The sequence below is a fragment of the Chanodichthys erythropterus genome, chromosome 16 (genome assembly GCF_024489055.1).
Source record: "Chanodichthys erythropterus isolate Z2021 chromosome 16, ASM2448905v1, whole genome shotgun sequence".
In the NCBI taxonomy this organism is placed as follows: domain Eukaryota; kingdom Metazoa; phylum Chordata; class Actinopteri; order Cypriniformes; family Xenocyprididae; genus Chanodichthys; species Chanodichthys erythropterus.
Window position 1 is genome coordinate 517,058 of NC_090236.1, and position 13,422 is coordinate 530,479.

At 37.2% G+C, this 13,422-nt stretch overlaps 4 non-coding genes across 4 annotated transcripts; all 4 read left to right on the plus strand.

The window, feature by feature from the left end:
* The first annotated feature begins 15 nt into the window (after positions 1-15).
* On the plus strand, positions 16-134 carry LOC137004013 (5S ribosomal RNA). Its single transcript, XR_010892106.1, has one exon. It is a non-coding gene; the product is annotated as a 5S ribosomal RNA (ribosomal RNA).
* A 1,793-nt stretch (positions 135-1,927) lies between these two features.
* On the plus strand, positions 1,928-2,046 carry LOC137004014 (5S ribosomal RNA). Its single transcript, XR_010892107.1, has one exon. It is a non-coding gene; the product is annotated as a 5S ribosomal RNA (ribosomal RNA).
* Positions 2,047-3,838: 1,792 nt separating this feature from the next.
* On the plus strand, positions 3,839-3,957 carry LOC137004015 (5S ribosomal RNA). The gene has a single exon (XR_010892108.1). It is a non-coding gene; the product is annotated as a 5S ribosomal RNA (ribosomal RNA).
* Positions 3,958-5,750: 1,793 nt separating this feature from the next.
* On the plus strand, positions 5,751-5,869 carry LOC137003944 (5S ribosomal RNA). The gene has a single exon (XR_010892043.1). It is a non-coding gene; the product is annotated as a 5S ribosomal RNA (ribosomal RNA).
* Positions 5,870-13,422: the final 7,553 nt, after the last annotated feature.

Sequence of the window (13,422 nt, forward strand, 5' to 3'; positions counted from 1 at the left end):
TCGACCGAAACTCTCGCTTACGGCCATACCACCCTGAGCACGCCCGATCTCGTCCGATCTCGGAAGCTAAGCAGGGTCGGGCCTGGTTAGTACTTGGATGGGAGACCGCCTGGGAATACCAGGTGCTGTAAGCTTTTGCTTTATCTACTCAGTTCACCATGGCTCGGCTCTATCCTTTTTTAAATTCAATTGCTTCATTTCTTTTCTTTCATTTTGCTTTTATCTCTGGCTTCTCTCTGCTTTCGCTGTGGCACAGGACAGCTCATCCTCGTCATTCTTCCTTTCTCCTGCAGGGGGCGATCGACAGACTTTCTCTCTCAGTCTAAGCGAGGCAGACCTCTAAAGTGCCTCTTCTTTTGTAACCCTCCACTCCTCAGCTTCAACTACACCAGAGGTTGCCTAACTTTTTTGTCAGCCGAACCCTGACATTTTTAAATGAATTTTTCAAAATGGAAACCACACATTCACATGTTCATGGTTTTTTAATGTTTGTAACGGGCACATGATGACATGAAAGAGAAATATCGAGCCCCCCACCTTTTTTTTTAGTAGGCTAAGTGGTTTTATTAAAATATTATTTATATATAGGGCTGCGAGCATAAGAGCCTCTTGCTGTTGTCTTAAATGACAACTGTCCTGTGAATTAAAATAAAAGGAATATTTGATAGGCCTAATTAACAGCCTAATACTTATTTGATGTTGCAAGTTACAATGCTAATATTTATGTCTAAAATTCTACACTTTCAAACGTTCAGAACTTCGAGCTTAGATTTTGCCGAATACTGGTGAAAGCTAACTTCTATGTCGGAAATCGTGCGAAATGCGAACGTGTAAAATGAAGTAAACCTGGCGCATATTTGCCTTCCCAAAATGCACCACCGCACATACAGAGATGGAGTAGGTGAGAAGCAGCATTTATTGTGCGAACCGAGGTGCTCGGAGACGCTGAAAACACCGTAAGCTGAACGACAGTGTTGCTCTTGACTCTGAAACACGCAGCGCAACAGACTATTCAGTCGCAGCTATAACCTGTCTGAAGTACAATTATATTATGATTACTTCTGCAGTCACATTTAAGATAACAATTTTACAAGCTGTTTAATTGTTAGCTTTTTACCAAAACCACCTGCAGTCTCTACCCCGCCCCCCACTTACCAATTGGGACACGCTGAACTAAATTAATGAAATAAACAGTTTCACCTTACACTGGGCTACCTACATATTTGTCATGAGTTTGTTGTCAATGAACTAAGCCTACTTTATGAATTAAATGGTGTGATGTAGGCCTATGGATTCCTGAGGGAACAACTTGGATGATTATGGACAAACTTTAGTTTACAGGCATTTTCTGTGTGAGTCAATGGAAGGAAATGGAGCCAATCTACTAATCACAGTTTCAAAAGTATAGCCACATGACATAAACAGTGCTCTTGTTTGTTAAAAGGATTTTAATATTCAAAAATGAATCACTAAGCTTTTCTTTGTAAAGTTATCCAGTTTCACAACTTTTAGTTTTACTGTAAAAAAAAAAAAAAAAAAAAAAAAAAGAAAAAAGAAAAATAGATAAGGCTGTCAATTCCTATCGATCTGTTCATTTTATTGTTCTAGTTCAGGGATTCCCAAATGGGGTTTCATGAGGGAATGCCGGTGGTTTGTGAGTTGATGAAAGGCTAATACATAAATGTGAAATCATATTAAATGTGCAGTGCTGCAGAATTAATCGACATTATCTAAAATCGAGACAGCTTTCATTGAAGCGAGAATATTTTTTAAAATAAATAACTGTATTTATTTTAAAAAGAAAAAAAAAAGTTTAAAAAGACACGAAAAAACGTTGGCTGTTTCTCTTGCAGCTACAGCCCGAGCCGTGTAGGGCTGCCGCACCGTTGTGCTTCCTTTAAATAGCTCGCTATCGACCGAAACTCTCGCTTACGGCCATACCACCCTGAGCACGCCCGATCTCGTCCGATCTCGGAAGCTAAGCAGGGTCGGGCCTGGTTAGTACTTGGATGGGAGACCGCCTGGGAATACCAGGTGCTGTAAGCTTTTGCTTTATCTACTCAGTTCACCATGGCTCGGCTCTATCCTTTTTTAAATTCAATTGCTTCATTTCTTTTCTTTCATTTTGCTTTTATCTCTGGCTTCTCTCTGCTTTCGCTGTGGCACAGGACAGCTCATCCTCGTCATTCTTCCTTTCTCCTGCAGGGGGCGATCGACAGACTTTCTCTCTCAGTCTAAGCGAGGCAGACCTCTAAAGTGCCTCTTCTTTTGTAACCCTCCACTCCTCAGCTTCAACTACACCAGAGGTTGCCTAACTTTTTTGTCAGCCGAACCCTGACATTTTTAAATGAATTTTTCAAAATGGAAACCACACATTCACATGTTCATGGTTTTTTAATGTTTGTAACGGGCACATGATGACATGAAAGAGAAATATCGAGCCCCCCACCTTTTTTTTTAGTAGGCTAAGTGGTTTTATTAAAATATTATTTATATATAGGGCTGCGAGCATAAGAGCCTCTTGCTGTTGTCTTAAATGACAACTGTCCTGTGAATTAAAATAAAAGGAATATTTGATAGGCCTAATTAACAGCCTAATACTTATTTGATGTTGCAAGTTACAATGCTAATATTTATGTCTAAAATTCTACACTTTCAAACGTTCAGAACTTCGAGCTTAGATTTTGCCGAATACTGGTGAAAGCTAACTTCTATGTCGGAAATCGTGCGAAATGCGAACGTGTAAAATGAAGTAAACCTGGCGCATATTTGCCTTCCCAAAATGCACCACCGCACATACAGAGATGGAGTAGGTGAGAAGCAGCATTTATTGTGCGAACCGAGGTGCTCGGAGACGCTGAAAACACCGTAAGCTGAACGACAGTGTTGCTCTTGACTCTGAAACACGCAGCGCAACAGACTATTCAGTCGCAGCTATAACCTGTCTGAAGTACAATTATATTATGATTACTTCTGCAGTCACATTTAAGATAACAATTTTACAAGCTGTTTAATTGTTAGCTTTTTACCAAAACCACCTGCAGTCTCTACCCCGCCCCCACTTACCAATTGGGACACGCTGAACTAAATTAATGAAATAAACAGTTTCACCTTACACTGGGCTACCTACATATTTGTCATGAGTTTGTTGTCAATGAACTAAGCCTACTTTATGAATTAAATGGTGTGATGTAGGCCTATGGATTCCTGAGGGAACAACTTGGATGATTATGGACAAACTTTAGTTTACAGGCATTTTCTGTGTGAGTCAATGGAAGGAAATGGAGCCAATCTACTAATCACAGTTTCAAAAGTATAGCCACATGACATAAACAGTGCTCTTGTTTGTTAAAAGGATTTTAATATTCAAAAATGAATCACTAAGCTTTTCTTTGTAAAGTTATCCAGTTTCACAACTTTTAGTTTTACTGTAAAAAAAAAAAAAAAAAAAAAAAGAAAAAGAAAAAAGAAAAATAGATAAGGCTGTCAATTCCTATCGATCTGTTCATTTTATTGTTCTAGTTCAGGGATTCCCAAATGGGGTTTCATGAGGGAATGCCGGTGGTTTGTGAGTTGATGAAAGGCTAATAATGTGAAATCATATTAAATGTGCAGTGCTGCAGAATTAATCGACATTATCTAAAATCGAGACAGCTTTCATTGAAGCGAGAATATTTTTTTTTAAATAAATAACTGTATTTATTTTAAAAAGAAAAAAAAAAGTTTAAAAAGACACGAAAAAACGTTGGCTGTTTCTCTTGCAGCTACAGCCCGAGCCGTGTAGGGCTGCCGCACCGTTGTGCTTCCTTTAAATAGCTCGCTATCGACCGAAACTCTCGCTTACGGCCATACCACCCTGAGCACGCCCGATCTCGTCCGATCTCGGAAGCTAAGCAGGGTCGGGCCTGGTTAGTACTTGGATGGGAGACCGCCTGGGAATACCAGGTGCTGTAAGCTTTTGCTTTATCTACTCAGTTCACCATGGCTCGGCTCTATCCTTTTTTAAATTCAATTGCTTCATTTCTTTTCTTTCATTTTGCCTTTATCTCTGGCTTCTCTCTGCTTTCGCTGTGGCACAGGACAGCTCATCCTCGTCATTCTTCCTTTCTCCTGCAGGGGGCGATCGACAGACTTTCTCTCTCAGTCTAAGCGAGGCAGACCTCTAAAGTGCCTCTTCTTTTGTAACCCTCCACTCCTCAGCTTCAACTACACCAGAGGTTGCCTAACTTTTTTGTCAGCCGAACCCTGACATTTTTAAATGAATTTTTCAAAATGGAAACCACACATTCACATGTTCATGGTTTTTTAATGTTTGTAACGGGCACATGATGACATGAAAGAGAAATATCGAGCCCCCCACCTTTTTTTTTAGTAGGCTAAGTGGTTTTATTAAAATATTATTTATATATAGGGCTGCGAGCATAAGAGCCTCTTGCTGTTGTCTTAAATGACAACTGTCCTGTGAATTAAAATAAAAGGAATATTTGATAGGCCTAATTAACAGCCTAATACTTATTTGATGTTGCAAGTTACAATGCTAATATTTATATCTAAAATTCTACACTTTCAAACGTTCAGAACTTCGAGCTTAGATTTTGCCGAATACTGGTGAAAGCTAACTTCTATGTCGGAAATCGTGCGAAATGCGAACGTGTAAAATGAAGTAAACCTGGCGCATATTTGCCTTCCCAAAATGCACCACCGCACATACAGAGATGGAGTAGGTGAGAAGCAGCATTTATTGTGCGAACCGAGGTGCTCGGAGACGCTGAAAACACCGTAAGCTGAACGACAGTGTTGTTCTTGACTCTGAAACACGCAGCGCAACAGACTATTCAGTCGCAGCTATAACCTGTCTGAAGTACAATTATATTATGATTACTTCTGCAGTCACATTTAAGATAACAATTTTACAAGCTGTTTAATTGTTAGCTTTTTACCAAAACCACCTGCAGTCTCTACCCCGCCCCCCACTTCCCAATTGGGACACGCTGAACTAAATTAATGAAATAAACAGTTTCACCTTACACTGGGCTACCTACATATTTGTCATGAGTTTGTTGTCAATGAACTAAGCCTACTTTATGAATTAAATGGTGTGATGTAGGCCTATGGATTCCTGAGGGAACAACTTGGATGATTATGGACAAACTTTAGTTTACAGGCATTTTCTGTGTGAGTCAATGGAAGGAAATGGAGCCAATCTACTAATCACAGTTTCAAAAGTATAGCCACATGACATAAACAGTGCTCTTGTTTGTTAAAAGGATTTTAATATTCAAAAATGAATCACTAAGCTTTTCTTTGTAAAGTTGTCCAGTTTCACAACTTTTAGTTTTACTGTAAAAAAAAAAAAAAAAATAAAAAGAAAAAAGAAAAATAGATAAGGCTGTCAATTCCTATCGATCTGTTCATTTTATTGTTCTAGTTCAGGGATTCCCAAATGGGGTTTCATGAGGGAATGCCGGTGGTTTGTGAGTTGATGAAAGGCTAATACATAAATGTGAAATCATACTAAATGTGCAGTGCTGCAGAATTAATCGACATTATCTAAAATCGAGACAGCTTTCATTGAAGCGAGAATATTTTTTTTTAAATAAATAACTGTATTTATTTTAAAAAGAAAAAAAAAAAGTTTAAAAAGACACGAAAAAACGTTGGCTGTTTCTCTTGCAGCTACAGCCCGAGCCGTGTAGGGCTGCCGCACCGTTGTGCTTCCTTTAAATAGCTCGCTATCGACCGAAACTCTCGCTTACGGCCATACCACCCTGAGCACGCCCGATCTCGTCCGATCTCGGAAGTTAAGCAGGGTCGGGCCTGGTTAGTACTTGGATGGGAGACCGCCTGGGAATACCAGGTGCTGTAAGCTTTTGCTTTATCTACTCAGTTCACCATGGCTCGGCTCTATCCTTTTTTAAATTCAATTGCTTCATTTCTTTTCTTTCATTTTGCTTTTATCTCTGGCTTCTCTCTGCTTTCGCTGTGGCACAGGACAGCTCATCCTCGTCATTCTTCCTTTCTCCTGCAGGTGGCGATCGACAGACTTTCTCTCTCAGTCTAAGCGAGGCAGACCTCTAAAGTGCCTCTTCTTTTGTAACCCTCCACTCCTCAGCTTCAACTACACCAGAGGTTGCCTAACTTTTTTGTCAGCCGAACCCTGACATTTTTAAATGAATTTTTCAAAATGGAAACCACACATTCACATGTTCATGGTTTTTTAATGTTTGTAACGGGCACATGATGACATGAAAGAGAAATATCGAGCCCCCCCACCTTTTTTTTTAGTAGGCTAAGTGGTTTTATTAAAATATTATTTATATATAGGGCTGCGAGCATAAGAGCCTCTTGCTGTTGTCTTAAATGACAACTGTCCTGTGAATTAAAATAAAAGGAATATTTGATAGGCCTAATTAACAGCCTAATACTTATTTGATGTTGCAAGTTACAATGCTAATATTTATGTCTAAAATTCTACACTTTCAAACGTTCAGAACTTCGAGCTTAGATTTTGCCGAATACTGGTGAAAGCTAACTTCTATGTCGGAAATCGTGCGAAATGCGAACGTGTAAAATGAAGTAAACCTGGCGCATATTTGCCTTCCCAAAATGCACCACCGCACATACAGAGATGGAGTAAGGTGAGAAGCAGCATTTATTGTGCGAACCGAGGTGCTCGGAGACGCTGAAAACACAAGCTGAATGACAGACAGTGTTGCTTTTCACTTTGAAACATGCAGCGCAACATATGGAACTTTTTCCTGACAAAATTAAAATGAAAAATCAATCGCTTAAATTCATCAAATAATAAATCAAACTCTCATGGCTCCTCAAATGAGAAATCAAATGCAATTTTATTTTCTCATTCAGGGAAATTAATTATATATTTAATTATTAGGTTATTATACTGGATCGATAATGAAAATTAGCTAAATATCAAATACAAATTATTTTTAATTTTATTTTTGATACAGTTCATGCTTCCCCGTATGAGAAAATGAAATTGCATTCGAGCATTTGATTTATTTGTGCTGCCGTTTTGAGAGTTTGATTTATATTTAATAATTTGAGCATTTGATTTATCATTTGAGTAGCTAATTTGAGAATTTGATATTTTTAAGCATTTGAATTTGAATTTTGATTTTGTTTGGAAAAAACTTCCATAGGCTATATAACAACGAGAAGAAGGTCATGTCTGAAAGCTGCAATCGGTTTTTTTTTATTGGTTATATCTCGTGTTTTTCGTGGGTGCTCGACCATTTCCGTGGGTGCTCGAGCACCCACAGGATTGTCGTGAATGCTTTGCACTCCATTCCAGTAGGTGGCGGAAATGCACCAAAGCTGGTTCCATCAGTCATTCAATTAAAAAGAAGAAGGAACAGAAGGAGTAGTAGTGGATGGGGCTCTGTGGAAGAGGGGGAAAAATATGGATTATGTAGTTCGGGAAAGGAACTGTAGGTAAAGTGGTGGAGTGGGGGAAAGAATGGGGATGTAGTAAATTCTCTGTGGAAAAAACCCAAAGTGTTTTCTTTACTAATAAAAGAATAGATGAGAGATTGAAAATAAGGATGTATGGGAAAGAAATAGAAAGAGGAACATTCAAATTCCTGAGGGTGCTTTTTGATTCCCGTTTAACATGGGCAGATCATATTAGAAGAATAGTGGAAAAAAGTAATAAATGTAATGAGATGCTTACTGGTAGAGAATGGGGGGCAAGTTGCCAAGCACTGAAAAGATTTATGTGGCCCTGATAAGATCTATGGTGGACTATGGCAGTATAGAGTATACTTCAGCAGCTAGATCCCATTTAAAATAATTGGATGTTATTTAGGCTCAGGCGTTGAGAGTGTGTAGTGGAGCTTTTAAGACATCGCCTGTCTCAGCTATCCAGGTAGAGGTAGGAGAGATGCCACTGGAACTAAGGAGAGTATGGAACTGGAACTAAGGCATATAGCAAATTACTGGGTTAACTAGCAGGGGCATAATGACTCGCACCCCACAAAAGAAGTGCTGAAGGAACGCTGGAGGAAAGAGAGAAGTAAAAAGGACAACTTTGGTCATATAGGGAATAAAACAGCAAAAGAGCTTGGGGTATCTGATATGAAATTCAGTTCTTCAATAGTACATCCGGTCATTGCCCCATGGAAGATGATATGTCCAGAGGTTGGTATCTATTAGAGATTAAAAGGAACGAAGAAAGTGCTGATCTGTTGGGGTGTTTAACCCTTAAATGCATGACTGTTTCGCCAATCATTCTTACATATTCTGGTCTTTATCGACCCGGATCTATATCTAACACTGATGGATCTCTACCTGTCGTGATAATATAAAACTCCTCTGTTATTAGAGTAACAATTACAGAAGAATAAAATAAATCATAAATGTGGCCTGATACAGCAAAATGAGTCACAGTGACCCAAATTTCAAAATTGAGATACGCTTTAAAATGATATCCTAGTCAAAGTCATACCTTGAATGGTTTTAAAGATATACCCATTTTAATTATGGTCGTCTGCCCTCTTTTTCCAATTGAAAACCTGTGATAATCGCTTTTAAAGTTTTTTGCCTGTTTTTTTGTTGATATCTTTCAAAATCCATTGCATTTAAAGGGATAAACTATTTATTTTACAGCTTAATTTGACCAAATACATTTATATATATATATGATAAATGATATCTATTTTGTGTTATTCCACGTTGGAAAACGAACATGGATGGGTCCGGGATCATTGGATACACACTGCATCCCGGAGAGATGAGAGACATGTTTTTAGCCAAGTATGTTAAATCATTTCGTGAGTAATATCTTGTGATAAACGCAATATATTATATCAGATTTTTATGATCTGTGCATTTTTCATGAAGTTATGAGCACGTGAAATACATACTTGTATTCAGTTAGCTGCTGTGCTATTTTTGTTGTAAACGCATATTTCTCAGACTCATTAGAGGGTGAAAATAACGCAACAGAAGCATGTTGGAGGCTTGATATGAACGTTTAAAGTCTTTGGTTTTGTATGCAAAAAGAATTTTTGTGCTACCTATATGGATTCAATTTTTATTGGCTTTTAAAGAGAGACACGCAAATGGGAGTTTTATTTTATAAGGCGCGCTAGTCTGACAGGATGGCTGAACCGATCGCGTGCCTGTGGTCGCGGGAAATGCTCATAAGTGACGAGAGGAATTGAGAAGTTCATTTCCAGCTAATTTAGTGAAACCATGTCAAATTTAATAGCCATTTAAATACCTTTACTCGATTATCTGGACTACGAAACTTTGGGAGATTATTTTTGAAAGTCTGTTCTTTGAAATTAGCTTTAAAAAAATAGATTTTTTCATTGTTTTTCCACATTATTGGCCCATATCTTAAAATAGAACGTTGCGACTTCCGACTCATTTCGCCAGATCGGGTCACATATTTTGTTACCTTTTGGAGCTTGCAAGGGTTAAGTTTGAGCAGATGTTTTGCTATCATCACTGTCCTCGTCAGAGCTCATTTCCCAGTAAATTCAGCAAATTATAGGCTAGTTTTATGTTTGAGATCTCAAGCATATTCTCAAAACGATATAATTTTAAACATCTTCAAAATCAATGTTTTGATCGCTAACAGCTTCACCAGATCCATGACAGTTACAGTCATATTTCATTGCGTTCAGTACTTGCTCTGCAGTAAATCGCTGAGCCATTTCATGTTTTGCTTATTCTTTTGTTTTTTGTCTAAATGGATCGTCACTTCATCATTGTGCATCAGACATTGCCACCTTGTGGAATAAAGGTGAATTGCACTTATTCCGTCATCTAAGATTCAATTATTGTTGTGCAGAAAAAAATATATGTACACTTATACACACCTCGGGTCGATAGCGACCCTATACAATTTTTTACAAAAAATGAATACAAAAATAGGCATTCTTTTATAATTTTATGATTCTTGTTATATTCTTTATAATGAATTGATTGAGGAATACCAAGAAGGTTGATGTCCAAATTTAAAAAATGAACGAGGAGGAGGGTAGTGAATGAGGTCCCGGGTCAGACCCGAGGTATGCATTTAAGGGTTAATGAATATATTACTGAAGTATATAAAAGCTATACTCAAATATATACAGATGGCACTAAGAACCCTGAAACAGGGGTAACAGGAATGGGTGTGGTGGTTCCAGCAAGAGGAATTGAAATCAATAGAAGAACATCTAATATTTTAGCAGTATGTACAGTGGAGATGGTTGCAAGTTTATTTGCATTACGTTGGAAAAAGCAAAAATTGACAATCATAATATGTACAGACTCAGCTTCAGCTCTAGTTAGTCTAATCTCGTTCCATAAGTCGACAGGATATACTATATGACATTCTCTATTGATGGATCCAAAATGGTCAATATTCATATTCATGCACTTTTATTAATATTCATTTTTAATCATTTAAGGCTTATGATTTATCAGTTTTACTTTTGCTTTCATATATTTATGTACTCATACTTTATAGATTAATTCTTATCATATTTTCAAGTATTTACTTGTTATTGTAGCCTTATGGTTATTTTATATTTATGAGTATGATTGCTATGTTCAATTGTTCTTCAAGTGTTCCAGTGTGACAGCCAGGTCATGCTGACACGTTTGTGGTTAGACATTGGACGCCTGCCAAGTACAGCAGAAGTAATGTTTTTTTCAGAATTAATGTTTGCTGATATTTAATAGTGCAAGATTTGCAAAATTCCCAAAGGGGGTCAAAACAACTCATATCTATTTTTGACACTGGGTAAAACCATTTAACCTTTTATTTTAACAGAAACATCCATTTGTGTGGGATGTAAATTTCCCTATATAAAGCTGACCGGGTCATTGATAATTCAGCTTTTTCCCTCCATTGCTCTCCTTGGCTTCTTGTCTCTTATCAGCAAATGTCTTAATTATTGCTCTTTTTGATCTTCATCTATTAGATACAATACTCTAAATTTTACAATACTCTAAATTTATTATTAACTATTGACTACTCCTTTATGATGGTTATCTTGCCTTTTGGTTTTACTAAGTATTTTCATTATCGATTAAAGTTTGCGTGTGAGGCTAAATTTAATTGTAATCAGCAACATTATCTACTGCCTGGATCTCATTTTCTCAAGTTTTTGCATCACTACTCAGTTACAAGAGTAACACACCAGGGAGGACTATACATTTTTAAGGGTTCCGGCACACATGAGTGAAGGGGAATGAAAAAGTGGACAAGGTCACAAAGAAGGCATTAAATAAGGAAAATTTAGAAATGCAAATAAGAATTAGTAAAGCGGAAGTAAAATGTCAGCCTGGTCTCATTGTTAATACGTAGTTATTAATACGTAACTTTAAAAGACACAAAACGTACATATTTGTACGTTTTGAATGGTGCTAAAACGTACAAATACTGACGTAATTATGGCACCAAAACGTAAACATAAATACGTTTTTACTGCGAATAAAACGTAAAATATTTACGAATCTTTCATGTCATAAAAATATATGTATAAAATATATATAAATGTTCCCTTTTTAACATTTTTAGATGAATTTAATATCCCTAAACCCCACCCCGAACCTAAACCTACCCATTTTATACATAATGTTAAAAGAATAAATCATAATGGACAGAAATGTGTAGGAAAATGACAATTTTAGTAAAAATATGACATTAAAACGATATTTTGAGCCACTTATCCTACACCTACCCCTAAACCTACCCATAACAATTTCTTAAAACTACATAACGTTACTGTTAATAAATGAAAAACAGACAAACAAGCGTAACGTTAATCACAATCATTTATTTTTTGCAAATATGTCAAAAGTGGTACCAAAAGTTAAAATGATGATGAGTTCCAGTCGCAGTCCTCTCTGGCTGTAACGTAATAGTTTTTATAGGGTACAGAGCAGAATATAATTTATTAATCCGTGAAATTATGAATCTGTCTTCTCTCCGTGAAGGCGCGCACTCATTTCAAATGTCAATCCACTGAAACACGGCATATTGCAATCTGCGACGAAGCAGGTGAGAACCAATGAGCGTTCGATATCAGTGCCGTAAATCATGTCGTAACGCTTCTCGAGGGTGGCGCAGGCGCATTGGCGCTATTTTTTAAATTGAATCATAACGTGCGCGGGCTTTGACTGTGACGGTCGCTGTTGCTGAGAATGAAGGTGAAGATCGACAGATAAAGGGCTGAATTTGAATCTGTTCCTCGCAAACATATGGATTCTAAAGATATGGAGTACAGCAAACAAATAAAATGGGTGTGAATTGTTAATTTATGTTGTGCTTTGGTGTATCTTATGGTTGTATTGTCAGTCACTGCATAGGAAAAAAATCTCACAGCAAAATATTACAAAACGATTATAGAAATGTTATTCATTTTAAGGTTTCAAAGTGTAGTCTCGTTTAACATTTATGTAACGTTAATGACAATTGAACACAACATATTTGAATCATTAAAGCCACGATTTTAATATTAATACATGGTAATTCATATACATTCACACTTTACGTTAGATGTTTTACGTTTTTTAAGCTGCTAATACGTAAGTATTTGTACGCTTTAGTGCTATAAATACGTCAATGTTGTACGTTTTTGTGTGTATGAAAACGTTAGTAAATGTACGTGTGGTAGAACCACACTTCACGTAAAAATACACACGTATTCTCATGAGATCACGTTGAAAATGTATAATCTGGGAAAAAATTAACCAAAAATGGCAAGAAATGTGGGATAGTGAGGGGAAAGGGAGACATTTGAGCCCGATCACACGAAAATGCATATAAATAGTATGTGTAATCTCGTAGAATATATATGCCAAAATGAATTTTGGCGTGCTTACGCAGTTTTTCGCGTGCATATGATATGCACTTTATGGCGTATTATACGAAACCCATTTTGGAAACTCATTTTGGCGTATATATTCTACGAGATTACACACTCATACTATTTATACGCATTTTCATGTGATCGTGTTGGACATTTATACCATATCCAAAAGAGTATTAAAGTAAATAAGGTAGGAGGTGGAGACAGAAAAGAGGAAACTGTACTAACGAGACAAAGGCTGGGACACTGTGCTCTAAATAAAACATTAAAAATGGTAGGGAAACATCAGACAGGTATGTGTGAGGAGTGTCAGGAAGAGGAATCGGTGGAACATGTAATTCTATATTGTAGGAAATATCAGAGGGAGAGGGTGATAATGGTCGTGAAAAGGTCGTGATAACGTTTTAATCGGACGTATTTAATACGACAGATGTCGGGTTTTTTTTACGTTATACGTTTTTTCACAACATTGCAGAAAAGTCTTTATAACGTTTTTATCACGTCTGAATCAGTGTAGTCGGGGCGATACGCACGCATACGCCGTATGCTTACTTTTTGCTCAGGGCTGTTTGCGTATTACGACTTCTAG